The sequence below is a fragment of the Macrobrachium nipponense genome, chromosome 36 (genome assembly GCF_015104395.2).
Source record: "Macrobrachium nipponense isolate FS-2020 chromosome 36, ASM1510439v2, whole genome shotgun sequence".
NCBI classification, from domain to species: domain Eukaryota; kingdom Metazoa; phylum Arthropoda; class Malacostraca; order Decapoda; family Palaemonidae; genus Macrobrachium; species Macrobrachium nipponense.
In genome coordinates this window covers 48,452,541-48,465,040 of record NC_087220.1, presented here as the reverse complement: position 1 = coordinate 48,465,040, position 12,500 = coordinate 48,452,541, and the positions used below count along the sequence as shown (strand labels likewise).

General features: G+C 35.9%; 2 protein-coding genes across 7 annotated transcripts in view; one reads left to right on the top strand and one right to left on the bottom strand.

Moving 5' to 3' along the window:
- The window catches only part of LOC135203609 (TWiK family of potassium channels protein 7-like), a 194,784-nt gene that overhangs the window by 31,600 nt on the left and 150,684 nt on the right, over nt 1-12,500 (bottom strand). The window lies entirely within an intron of this gene.
- The window catches only part of LOC135203610 (superoxide dismutase [Cu-Zn]-like), a 33,001-nt gene continuing 29,427 nt past the window's right edge, over nt 8,927-12,500 (top strand). Inside the window, 1 exon segment of the mRNA XM_064233437.1 lies at nt 8,927-8,996. The gene's annotated coding sequence lies outside the window, so the exon portion shown is untranslated.

Here is a 12,500-nt window from a genome sequence, read left to right as displayed (position 1 = left end):
TTTTTTTTGCAAAGGGTCGAATAAGCATTTCTTAAAATATTTTTTAGTTATCTACTTCGACGTTGATTTTATCATTGACTTCTTTAAGCTATCAAGTGTGTCTCGCTCACCATATTTCCTGAATAGAAATATAGTGCGAGAGACGCACTTGATAGTTAATTGAAACAGGCGGCCAATCACATAAGCATCGTCGATGCAGGTAACTCAAAAATTGAAAAAATGCGTATTGGACACATTGCCAAATATGGGTACGACAAGAACAACGAAAACATCTCTACAAAAAAGAAACGACGATGTTGCTATCTGTATGCAAAAAAAAAAAAAAAAAAAAAAAAAAAAACTTGACTCTCGCTGCCCTTGAAATACGTAACGCCACTTATGCAGGGTGCGTTGAAGGCCGAGGGTTCAACAAGGTGACGTCGTTATATAACTGTCGCTGGTCGCTCCTTGCATAAGCTCGGACCCTGTGAGTTATTGGGTACATGAAATGGCTTTAAAATACAAAACAGACGGAGTCGGAGTAGAGTTTTATCTCGCGTACGACAACTTTGTACCTAAACGGTCGTAGTCATGAATATGAACTAAGTAAAATTCTTAGTGCAAACTTATATAAATATATATATATACATTTATTTATATATATATATATATATATATATATATCTATAATATATACACATTTATTTATATATACACAAAATAAGTTCAAAAGTGATCATACATTTTATATATACTAATATATATAAATGAATACAAATACGTACTATACATAAAAAAATTATTTCTAATATATCTAAATGGATCCGAAATACGTACTTACCTAAAAGATTATCTCAAGTGCAAACCGACATTTTATATAACAACAAATAAATAAAAAATAAAAGGTAACAATTGCTTCCAGCTACAATTCCTTAGCATCCCTCCCTTCCAAGAAAACATTTACTCAACTACACGCAATCTCAAGGTGACTCCGGAGAGATGCTCGCCATACGGGCTTTCGCTCTTCTGATCTTTGTTATTCATTTTCTTGTCTATTCACTTGAGTTTCTTTACGTGTATTTTACCCAACACCTCTTCATTCATTTCATTCCTATTCACATACGATATGTATCCATTCTTCTCTATCAAACTTTGTTTAGCAAGCTGACCAATTTTTGTTAGTCAAATGTAAGTTAAAGCACATTTTGAATAAAAACCAGCAAATACAAACAACAGCCATAGTCTCACCACAGAGAGCTGTTGAACTCCTACAGACTGCCTTAACCTAAGATTATATTGACTTTGCCTCTATGACTATTTGCAAATATATTAAGGTCGGCAAAAGTTTGGCAAATTCTTGGAAATAATATTCACAGAATCCCCAGGTGATATGGTCTAACACTGCGGATATTCTAATTACCAATATTTGTTTGGGTTATTTAGTAGTTAAAACTAAGGAAGCTGTCCTTCACCGGCTTACTATTCCTTCGTTAGGCTTCTTTAGTTGTTAAAACTAAGGAAGCGGTCCTTCACTGTCCCATTCTTCATTTGTTGGGCTTCTTTAGTTGTTAAAACTAAGGAAGCTGTCCCTCACTACTTCATTATTCCTTTGTTGGGCTTCCTTAGTAGATAAAACAAAGGAAGCTGTTCTTCAATGTCTCATTCTTCCAAGAGGGATGTAAAATATCAGGCAAAAATCTGCTAAATTTTTTGGTGTATATTCAACAGTGCCTCTGCTTAAACCAGATAGCTCTATTACAATCCTTAAGGAAAGGCAAACTTGTTTTGACAGTATGTACAGTCTCTGAAAACACATTATAACTCATTTCAGTTTCCTGAAGTTCCTCCGACTAGTTTAGCTTTTCTGTCCCGTGAAATTCAGAATCTTTACTTTACCTAGATACTTTTAAATCTAAAATTTATTTTCCATAGGTTAGCTACAAGTATTTTGGACATATTAGAAAACTGGTAATGTTATTGGAATCTTCAATTACTGACATATAATCTAAACTTCTGAATTCCTGCTTGCAAATGTGTGAACGCCTGACTGAACGTAATCATATTTTTCTTATTGTGCAGTTCGGCTTTCACGAGGCATAGGTGCTTGTGATGCACCTCTTTCAAATGATGTACAGAAACTCCAAAGTTCTGGCCATCAAGGTCCAATGACTTGTCTTGACCATAGTGCAATTTTTTATCATGTTAACCACAACGACCTTCTTTTCGAACCCAGACACGGAAAAAGGAGCACTTCTTATAGAATTTTTACTGAGCTCTTAACATATATACCGCAGCAAACTGTTGCTGACAGGCACTAAAATTAATAAAACAATGGGCTGTCTGAAGTTCCTCTGGGTAGTATTCGTGTCACACTAATATCTGCATTATCATATAAGCAAAGGCGGTCTAGACTTTAACACAAGCCTAGTTAATGAATACTAATACCAATACAATGTTATTCTTCTTGCATTTCCTTTATTCTCGTCATATCCTAAGGCTCCTTTCCTAGAACTCGTTCCTCTCATCTCTCACTGACTTTCCTCAGTTCCCAAGGTCTTCCTAGAAAGCGATGGGTTGCACAAATGCCAGCATAACGAACGCAGAGGTATGTGGTCTGGTCTTCGTTTTTCCAAGAGAACCACCACTACTTCAGCCGACAACTCTAATAATAACAAGGTTACATATTATCATAATCATAATTTAAAATGAGCATCGCGTTCATTATCAAACGAGACAAAAGGACAGTTATCAGTGCTGACGCAAATTTCATAAGAACGACATTTTTTTTTATTTAACCGGCTCTCTACCCCGTGAGTTTCGACAGAAGAAGAAGAAGAAGAAGAAGAAGAAGAAGAAGAAGAAGAAGAAGAAGAAGAAGAAAGAACTAAAACAAGAAGAAGAACAAAAAAGAACAAAAACATAAAGAAGAAGAAGAAGAAGAAGAAGAAGAAGAAGAAGAAGAAGAAAAGAAGAATAAAAACATAAACAAGAAGAAGACGAGGAAAAAAAATAAGAAGAAGAAGAAGAAGAAGAGGACGAAATATAAAAATGGAAAAAAATACTGTCTGAAGTGGATGCTCTCCTGGATCAATGGACAAAGTATTTATAAGAAAAACGAAGTGAGGAAGAGCTGAAAGATTTAAAATGCGGGTGGGAGTAATAGCTAAGGAAATAATAGCTACAATAAAGAGACCGAAGAATGGTGAAAGCATGAATGAACAGTTGACCAGGGTGTGTAAGGTGTGTGTAGATGATGGGAAGGTTTCAATGAAAGGGTGAGGAAATTAATTTTTTTTTTAATAAAATGCATGAAATGGTAAATGGGTTTGATGTGTGGATCAAGTGTTTGTTTTGAAACAGTTCTGCGAGATACTGAAAGTAAATTGAACAAGACGTGATCAGACCTTCACCTTACTCGGGATGCATAGAAGATTTTCCCCTCATACATAAGTTGTAAACATTATATTCCTAACTTTTAACGTTGCTAGGTGACCAATTGGTTCCTAGCCACGTAATAATATCTAATCCTTCGGGCCAGCCCTTAAAGAAGAGCTGTTAATCAGCTCAGTGGTCTGGTTAAACTAATATATACTTAATTTGAGAGCAATTAAAAACTTTTGTGATGGATATAAAGCATGTGATCCTTGCGACATTTCTTTTCAGCTTTAATTAATTTCAAATCTCCCTTTGTTAGAATTCCTCTGTTTACCACAATGTAGAATCCCCATCTATCAGCAACACCCGTAACCCTTTTTCACTTCGCTGGCGCGGCTGACTTCCGCGTTTCATCCCTTCGTTCCAACAATCCCTTATCTCCTTAATGACTGTTCTATCCCATCCATTAATCCCATGATTTATTTCCTTAATGACCCTTTATCGCAGGCTCTTCTACCCAAACCTCATTAGTAGAGCTCCTTCTCTGATAACTTTGTCAGTGATACCCAACTCATCCACATCCCAGTCTCTGATAACTTCTCTGATAACTTTGTTATCCACATCCCAGATTCTGCTCTTACCTCCATACAGGTGTGACTGAGCGCTGGACTCTCCAGGTACCTCTGTTGTTGTTTTAAGATCAAGCCGGCCTCGCGCTAGCAAATGCTCTTTCTCATACACCAGAGGAAAGGGACCATTTCCCATTTCTTGAGAGTAATGCGACTGCAGTTCATATTCTCCTAGGCAAGGGGTCACCAACCTTCGTCGCTAGAGGAGCCATTTACTTAGAGAATCTTAAAAATGTTGTACCATCAGAGCCGCAATGAGAACAATATTTAAATATCTAATATCTTCAGCTTAGAAATTAATTCTATTTCATTAGATCGTTAAAACATCAATAAAACTGATGCTTATACGCTTTTAAAAATGGAATCAAATTTAATTAAATATTGTCTCATGAGTGTTACGTAACTGCTTTATTTCAAATGGATAAAAAAGTGTCTCTTCAGCGCTTGAAAGAGCCGCAGGTTAGCTACCCCTGTCCTATAGTAAATTCACATCAACAGTGCATCTGACGTCTAGGCCAGTCCCTTACGACGCTCCTGATTGGCTGTTGATAAGCCAATCACAGGGCTTGAAACTCTCAGTCTCTCGAGAGAGTTCACATAGGCAGGACGTATGTTCCACCTCTCCTGAGGGATACTTTTGAAAGACGTATCCCTCAAGAGACGCAGAACATACATCCTGATTATGTGAACTCTCTCAAGAGACTGAGAGTTTCCAGCCGTGTGATTGGCTTATCAACAGCCAATTAGGAGCGTCGTAAGGGACTGGCCTAGACATCAGATGCATGGTTGATGTGAATCTACTATAGTATTTACACGAACACCATCTTACCAAGGCCTACCTACCTATGTCCTGCGTGGACTACGCCGACACCAAATTCTAAATAGTCTCCGTTGTCCAAAACTGTCCAAATCAGGAGAAAGATTTGGACGATACAAACAATGACAATAAGAAAAAATATAGCTTGTCTATATTGTCATCCGTAAACAGAGGTGGTGAATAATTTGTTCTATTAACATAAAGATCAAGACCTCAACTATTTATGATAATTCAAAAGGGAAAATACTTTCTATTTTTTCTACAAAAATATCTACGGCGAGTAATTTTTAAAAACATATAGATCGGCTTTACTTGATGAGCAGCAAGCGAGACATGAGAGGTGATTCAAAGGCGTAATTTTCGTCGATTAAATAACTTAAAATCGCGTTAACATTATATATCGCAAAAACCTGAAAAAAAGCCTTGGTAAATGACATCACCCAGAAGAAAACTCAATTAAACGTTACAATATGCACCACAAGAGACGAATCTTAAAAATCTTATTAGCCAGAAATAACCTGTCAACTATTTGCAGCAACGACGACATTAGACAATTCACACTTAGTGGTTTCCAGCTGTGCTTCTGTTTATCAAAAATTTCTCGATGTTTTCGACTGCCTTGGTTGGTTGTTGGCCTGCAACAGCTTCTAACTGGAACGGGAGATTTCACTTCTTTTATGCGATATACAAAGACGAGGGAAAGCTTCCCTGAATTGCCGATTCGTGTTGAGTTACAGTGCTGGTCAATCAAGGTTTATTGGGGACATGTCGCGTCGTCTGCCTTCCCGTTTTGCAGTGTGATGTTACTCCTCTGCTTCCTCATAATATCTACTTATTGGTTTGTTTATGTATCTTTAGACACTGACTCATCTAAGAGCTTAGATTATTTTTTAGTTTTTTTGTGAAAGAAAACTATCGAGATGGTTTTATCTGTCCGTCCGCAGTTTTTCTGCGCTTTTTCTTTCAGCACTTTTTCTGTCCGCCCTCAGATCTTAAAAACTACTGAGGCTAGAAGGCTGCACACTGGCATGCTGATCATCCACCCTCCAATCATCAAACATACCAAATTGCAGCCCTCTAGCCCGAGTAGTTTTTATTTTATGTAAGGTTAAAGTTAGCCCCAATCACCCGTCTGGCAACGATATAGGACAGGTCACCACCGGCCCCTGGTTAAAGTTTTATGGGTAGCGGCTCATACAGCATTATACCGAGACCACCAAAAGATAGATCCATTTTCAGTAGCCTTGGTTATACTCTACAGAAAGCTAGACAACGCCAAAGAAATTTCGGATTATTTTTTACTTGTTTTCCTTTTCTCCTCGTATCTCTAGACATCTCTACCTCTGTGTGTTAGAATGTTTCCCTTTCGATTAATCTCAGGGCGTATGCTTTCCTACTCTACATTCCCAGATGTTTCCCAATACCTATGCCATTAGATATATCTTCCTTTACATGCCTACAACTAACGGTTGGGCTTTACATCTTATATCTAGTCGGCCCTAAAGGTTGATTCAAACAACCGAATAAATATATACTGGACCTCTTCTAAAACACAATGACATGTATCACATTGCGATAAACATAGATCTATAATGATAAATGTTCTCATCGGAATATATTCTAATAAGTAAGGTGATATAAAATAAAAAGATTAGCCATAGAAATACGCTCCTTCATATTTATAAATATATAGAATGATTCCTACTTTAACAGCATAATTATGCCAACAGGGCGCATTCCTTGCTTCCTTGGAATCTGATAAAAGCAAGTTTAACAGCCCTGATAACTTACTAGAGGGTCCATCACCTCTTGTTTTAGCTGAAAATGTAAAATCCACAACGACACGTTAACCCTATCAGCCTAAAATGACAAAAGAGTTACGCTAACCAATCAGATAGGAGGCAAAAGTGAAAATCAAAATAAAGGAAAAATAAAGTTTTCATTAATTATAAAGTCTAACTACCCCGCAAATGGAAAAATAAAGTTCTTTGTTTATAATAAAGTCAGTAATGATTAAACCACACGCACACACACACACAAACAAACAAACAGAAAAAGCGTGAGAAGCAGCATCATGTAATCTTTTGCAGCTCAAGGTATCATGATATGAATACGAGCGATTTTGCTACAGGTTTTCACTAGTCCAAGGCAGCATTAGAGGAAGTGACCACGTATGTCTTGATGACAGGCCATAACCATCACGTGACAAAAACAAATGCTTCACGATTCCCGCGACAATCAAAGCGGCCCAGGAGTTGCAGCACTGTCAATTACTCTCTCTCTCTCTCTCTCTCTCTCATTAGTTTTCTGAAACCTGTTTCAGAAAACTCCTGCCGAGGTTAAAAGAGAGCAGTAAGCTTCAGCTTCCAAGGTTAAACACAAACATAATGAATGAGAATCATTACTAAAATATTTGTGCTCCTCCCTGCGGTTAATATAGTTACTGGAACGCTTGGAGTCACATGGTGGCACAAGTATATTAAGAAAGAAAGAAAGAGAGAGAGAGAGAGAGAGAGAGAACTCATCTTCCTTTTCCTGCATTTTGAAGTTTAAAATGTTACTGCATCGAGTCTGAAAGGGGCAATTCAGTTACCAAATGATGTGACGACAAACTAATTGGAAAATAATATTATTTTTCATAAAATTGTAAACTCAAAGCGTAATGGATTTACCAGGACGCTCTCTCTCTCTCTCTCTCTCTCTCTCTCTCTCTCTCTCTCTCTCTCTCTCGCCGTCTCCTCTCTCTCTCTCCTCCTCCCCTCTCTTTCCATTTTACTTTAAAAGACCTTATAGTTCTGTACACAGGAGAGAAGAGAAAAATAATTTTACTTACAAACTACAAACAACTAAGTTTATTTAGAAACGAGTATGGAAAATATTTCATTTATTCTATAATAAGAAAGAAAAAATTAGTTTACTTGTAAACATTAGATAGGAATTTGAGATTATTTTACTAGAAATGTTTACCTTCTAAAAAAAAACTATTTTGAAAAAAAAATAAAAAAAATGGGATGGGTTTACTATACATCGAGTAGTAAATTAATTTGTTTATATAAAAGAAAAAAATTTTTATCAAAAAAATTGAATGACAAGATTTTCAAAACAAAGTAGAATAAACCTAAGCTTATTCAGAAAGGAAAAATAAGGTTTGATATGACAAAAACTTTTAAAAATGAGTTTTTAAAGAAAAAAACTGAGTTCATTCAAAAACAAAATTGTAAATGGTTGACTTATGCATTTAAATACGAGACAAAATAAAACTTTGATTTCGAGATGAGAACAAAATCAAAATAAGAAAAAAAAACTGAATCTATTCTGAAATCAGGCACAAAGATATGAAATTATTCAGAAAAGCTAAAAAAGAAAAAAAAACTCAGACTTTATGCACAAAGAAAAATTTACAATTCAGCTCATTCAAAGGCATGAATGGAAAAGAATTCAGTTTATTGAGGATGAAAATTAAGAGGTTAAATTTCGCAGAAATCCGTGTAATTATTAATTAAAATAATTTCGACAACAACAAGAAAGTCCAGGTCAAATTCCAACACGACATATACAGGTTTGATTCACAATTGCCTGGAGTAAGGCCAGTTCCTAGGATATCAATTACGACAGCAAAGAAGAAGAAATGAAGTAGCAACGGCAGTAGCAGTACTATTAGATAATAGAGAGAGTTACAAGGAGTTACAAGGATTAGGATGTCTCAAAGACTTGTTGGTCCATCCGAGGAGACATCGTGTACTCACTTATCTATAGGAGCAGGTTTTACTGTGCATTCACGGTGTCCTAATGATTTTGTCTAGCTTTCTTTTAAACTCTTCCACACTGTTGCTGTTTACAACTTCTGGTGGCAGTTTATTCCACTTGTCACATATCTTGTATGTGGAGAAGTTCCCATAATGGGATGTGTTGTATCAGAGAGAGAGAGAGAGAGAGAGAGAGAGAGAGAGAGGAGAGAGAGAGAGAGATATTGGTCAGTACCAAGGAACTCAAAGGCATACAGACAGACAGAAGCCATGCAAAATAACACCGCGAGGAAAGGGTAGGGGGGGAATACCCCGGTCCTCGGGTACAAGGTTATTGGGGAGGAGGGAGGGTCTTGTCCACTGTGAGATAGACTTCACATATATATACGACGAGGTCTCGTTCTGCAATCAGTTGGTTACCGAGTCACGTCGGAGTCGGACACAGAAATCGTAAGTAACGTCGATCTTTCGTAATAACTGAAGCTTTTATATTTTTTTGTGAGTTAATTTAATGGTCTTCCGGATAATATACTATACGTCCCGTGTAGTTTGTTGTGTATACTCGTAAACATTTAAATACAATATATACAGAAATAGGCATTCGCTGGCATAAACAATGTAATGATTACGTGAATACTACATTCACCTATTTCGATAAATATATGCAGATTTATACATACATATAAATAAATCATAATTATTCATAAACACATGCATACGCACTTTATATACAGACATACATACAAACACACACCCACACTAATATAAAGTATATATGTGTGTGTTTTTTATATATATATATATACATATATATATATATTATATATATATATATAATATATATATACATATATAATATGTGTTTGTGTATGTATGTGTATTGTTTTGCTATGACTACTGGCGATGAATATATAACAAATTTTATTTTTCAAAACAACAGAAAATACGTTACTTATCAAAGTGAATGAAAACGTACTTTTGTGTTCTATTTTCCCAACGAGCAGTTATGATCAATCGATTATTTGCGCGAAAAAGTGTTCATTATCATACAACTTCCTTTTTTATATAAAGGAATGATTTGGAAATCGTGCTGAAACCATGAAAGGTCAGTTTGAACGTTTCCGTCGCGATATTTTTCTTTCCTTTCATGTAAAAGTTCAAAGATGAACTTACTGAATGATATGCATGTAGCAAGTCCGTCGAGTCTGGTCATTAATGGGTTGGGTGACCCACAAGAAAGGCCAAAGGGCGTTTAAACCAGTTCAACACCTATCTAGCCGGGCATGAGGCTAGCAATCTCATTCTTGATATATCTCCTGAATATTGAAATGCAAGATCTCTCTCTCTCTCTCTCTCTCTCTCTCTCTCTCTCTCTCTATCTCTCTCTCTCTCTATATATATATATATATATATATATATATATATATATATATGTATATATATATATATATATATATATATATATATATATATATATATATATATACATAAGTGTGTGTGTGTGTGTAGAGAAGCACTCCAATTGATTTCTCTAGTTTCTTCCCTAATGGAATCTCCAAGTACGAGTATACAAGAACATGAAAAAGTCGAGAAAATGATAGCTAACTGTTGTATCTAATCCCATGGAATGAAAAAGAGAAAATTGCCTGCTGCTGGGAGGGGGTTTGTTCAATGATAACGTACTTCATACATTTTTTCCATCCCAACGGATAAATAAGCGTAGTGGTGCAAAAGATTACTGTATTTTATAGGTATCCGTTAGCAAGGCGAGTTTCATTTCTTGGTATACGAGCTTACCAGCGCCGTTCACCGTAATCTCACGAGTTCAAGGAAATCTTCCAGCCACGCATGAATAAAGCCTCGAGAACAATACCTATGGAACAACAACATTAACAACAAGTGCCACAACCGTCACTCCCAAAACACGAGAAAAACAACAATAACAACAACAATGATATCAGATTTAAAAGGCGGTAAATGTGATAGCATGTCAGAGTCCTAGTTCTCAAGTAGGAAAATCATGCGGATCACTGGATAAGAAAAACAATGGTGAATGTGTGACCCATGACAGAGAGAGAGAGAGAGAAGAGAGAGGAGAGAGAGAGAGAGAGAGAGAGAGAGAGAGAGAGAGAGAGAGATTTTACCACGCCCTCTAGTTTTCAATATTTATCAATCCTTTATCAAGGTTGCTTTTTATATAAAAAGAATTTTGGTTCGTTTTTTCCATCTGTATCCTGTGTAGTGTTGATTAATATATCTATAATAATAATAATGATGATAATAATAATAATAATTTTATTCATCTCTTAATTAACATACTAAATATATTAGCTCTAACGAGGATAAATGACATGTCCCCTTTACTCATAACCAGTTTCAAGCGGCTATCAAAACTGGATGCCCTTCACTCTTGAATAGAATGCGATCTATTTATGTCCTCATTTTTCTTCTCAACTTTCGAACTCGCTACAAAGAACCTGAATGGGCAAAAGAATGAAAAAGGAAATGAATGAACAGGAAATAAGTACACAGCATAGAACCAAATGAAAACATACATACACGCATTTCCCATAAATGCGATGGAGTTCAACACAATGACATTATATTGTGAATGAACAACAAAGTGACTATTATGCATTCGCACACTGCAAGGACAGACAGACGTTTTGATAGATTAGCCGATGCCATTTGTGAAAACATTCAGATAACGTAATACTTTTTAGCTTACAGTGAAGCAGCAACTAATTACAGATGCAGCATGAGATTCTGTAGACATACGAATCAAGTAAATACTGTAATGGTAAATACTGTAACACGAGTTTCTGTTGACATGTAACCCGTAAACATAAATAAAGTTGTTTTATGAATAGAAGCAACCAATAAATAAACATCGTATATACCGGCCTTCAACAGGGATAATAAGAAAAATTAAATTAAACATTCAGCAATTCCACTGAGTATAACAAATCGATAATGATTTCTGTGGAGAAAAAAAAAATCTGCGTGACCCCAGAAGTGAAAGTGCTTGATATCAGCCACCTGAGAGACGGTACGGCATCGTGGTCTCTCTCTCTCTCTCTCTCTCTCTCTCTCTCTCTCTCTCTCTCTCTCTCTTTTCGAGTAGAATGGTGGATGATAGGCAGGTGTAGACATTTTAGTCGCTTTTACTCTTAATGAATGTTGTTATTGTCAGTATTTTCATTATAATAATCTATATTTTTGCCGGAGATTTTAATCAATTTTAACATTTTAGATACAGAGAGCATTGGTGACGTTGCATAACCTATAATAAACATTAAAATTGTGTGTTAATACTAATGTTATGGCAGTATACTATTCTATCCCGTCAAAAATTGCATTTAAAACCAAATATGTATGAAGCTCCGTAAGAAGGTCTACTTTAAATACAGAATTAAAATGTTTTCGAAACCTGTCATCCACTGCGCTGAAAATGCGGTGAATTAAATATCCACAAAAACGTAAATCAGAACAAACAAACCGGAACTAATACTACAAACCCGAAATATGAATTCAAGTCTCTCTCTCTCTCTCTCTCTCTCTCTCTCTCTCTCTCTCTTAGTCGTCGCATTTCACAGACGATTGCGTTCGCTCCATTACGAAACCCGTCTATCCATGTTCTTGCTGTACTTCGGAGCGTTACGGACACACTTGAACGAACAAAGTAGGGAAAATTTTGGGTGCAATTGTTCACTAAATGAAAAGTTGTAGCGGTTACTTCTTTCGTGACTATTAAAAAAAAATATATCTACAAATATATCTACAAATATATCTACATAAATATATCTACAAATCCACTTTGGTTAATTTCTTGCCTTTTCAACTTTCTGTCCCTGTATTGGCCTTTTTCAACAAAAATGATTTTTGTTTTTGTTTTTTTTGTGCATTTAACAAATGTCAAAATTGCGTGCTTTACTACTAACACATTCTTTGCCC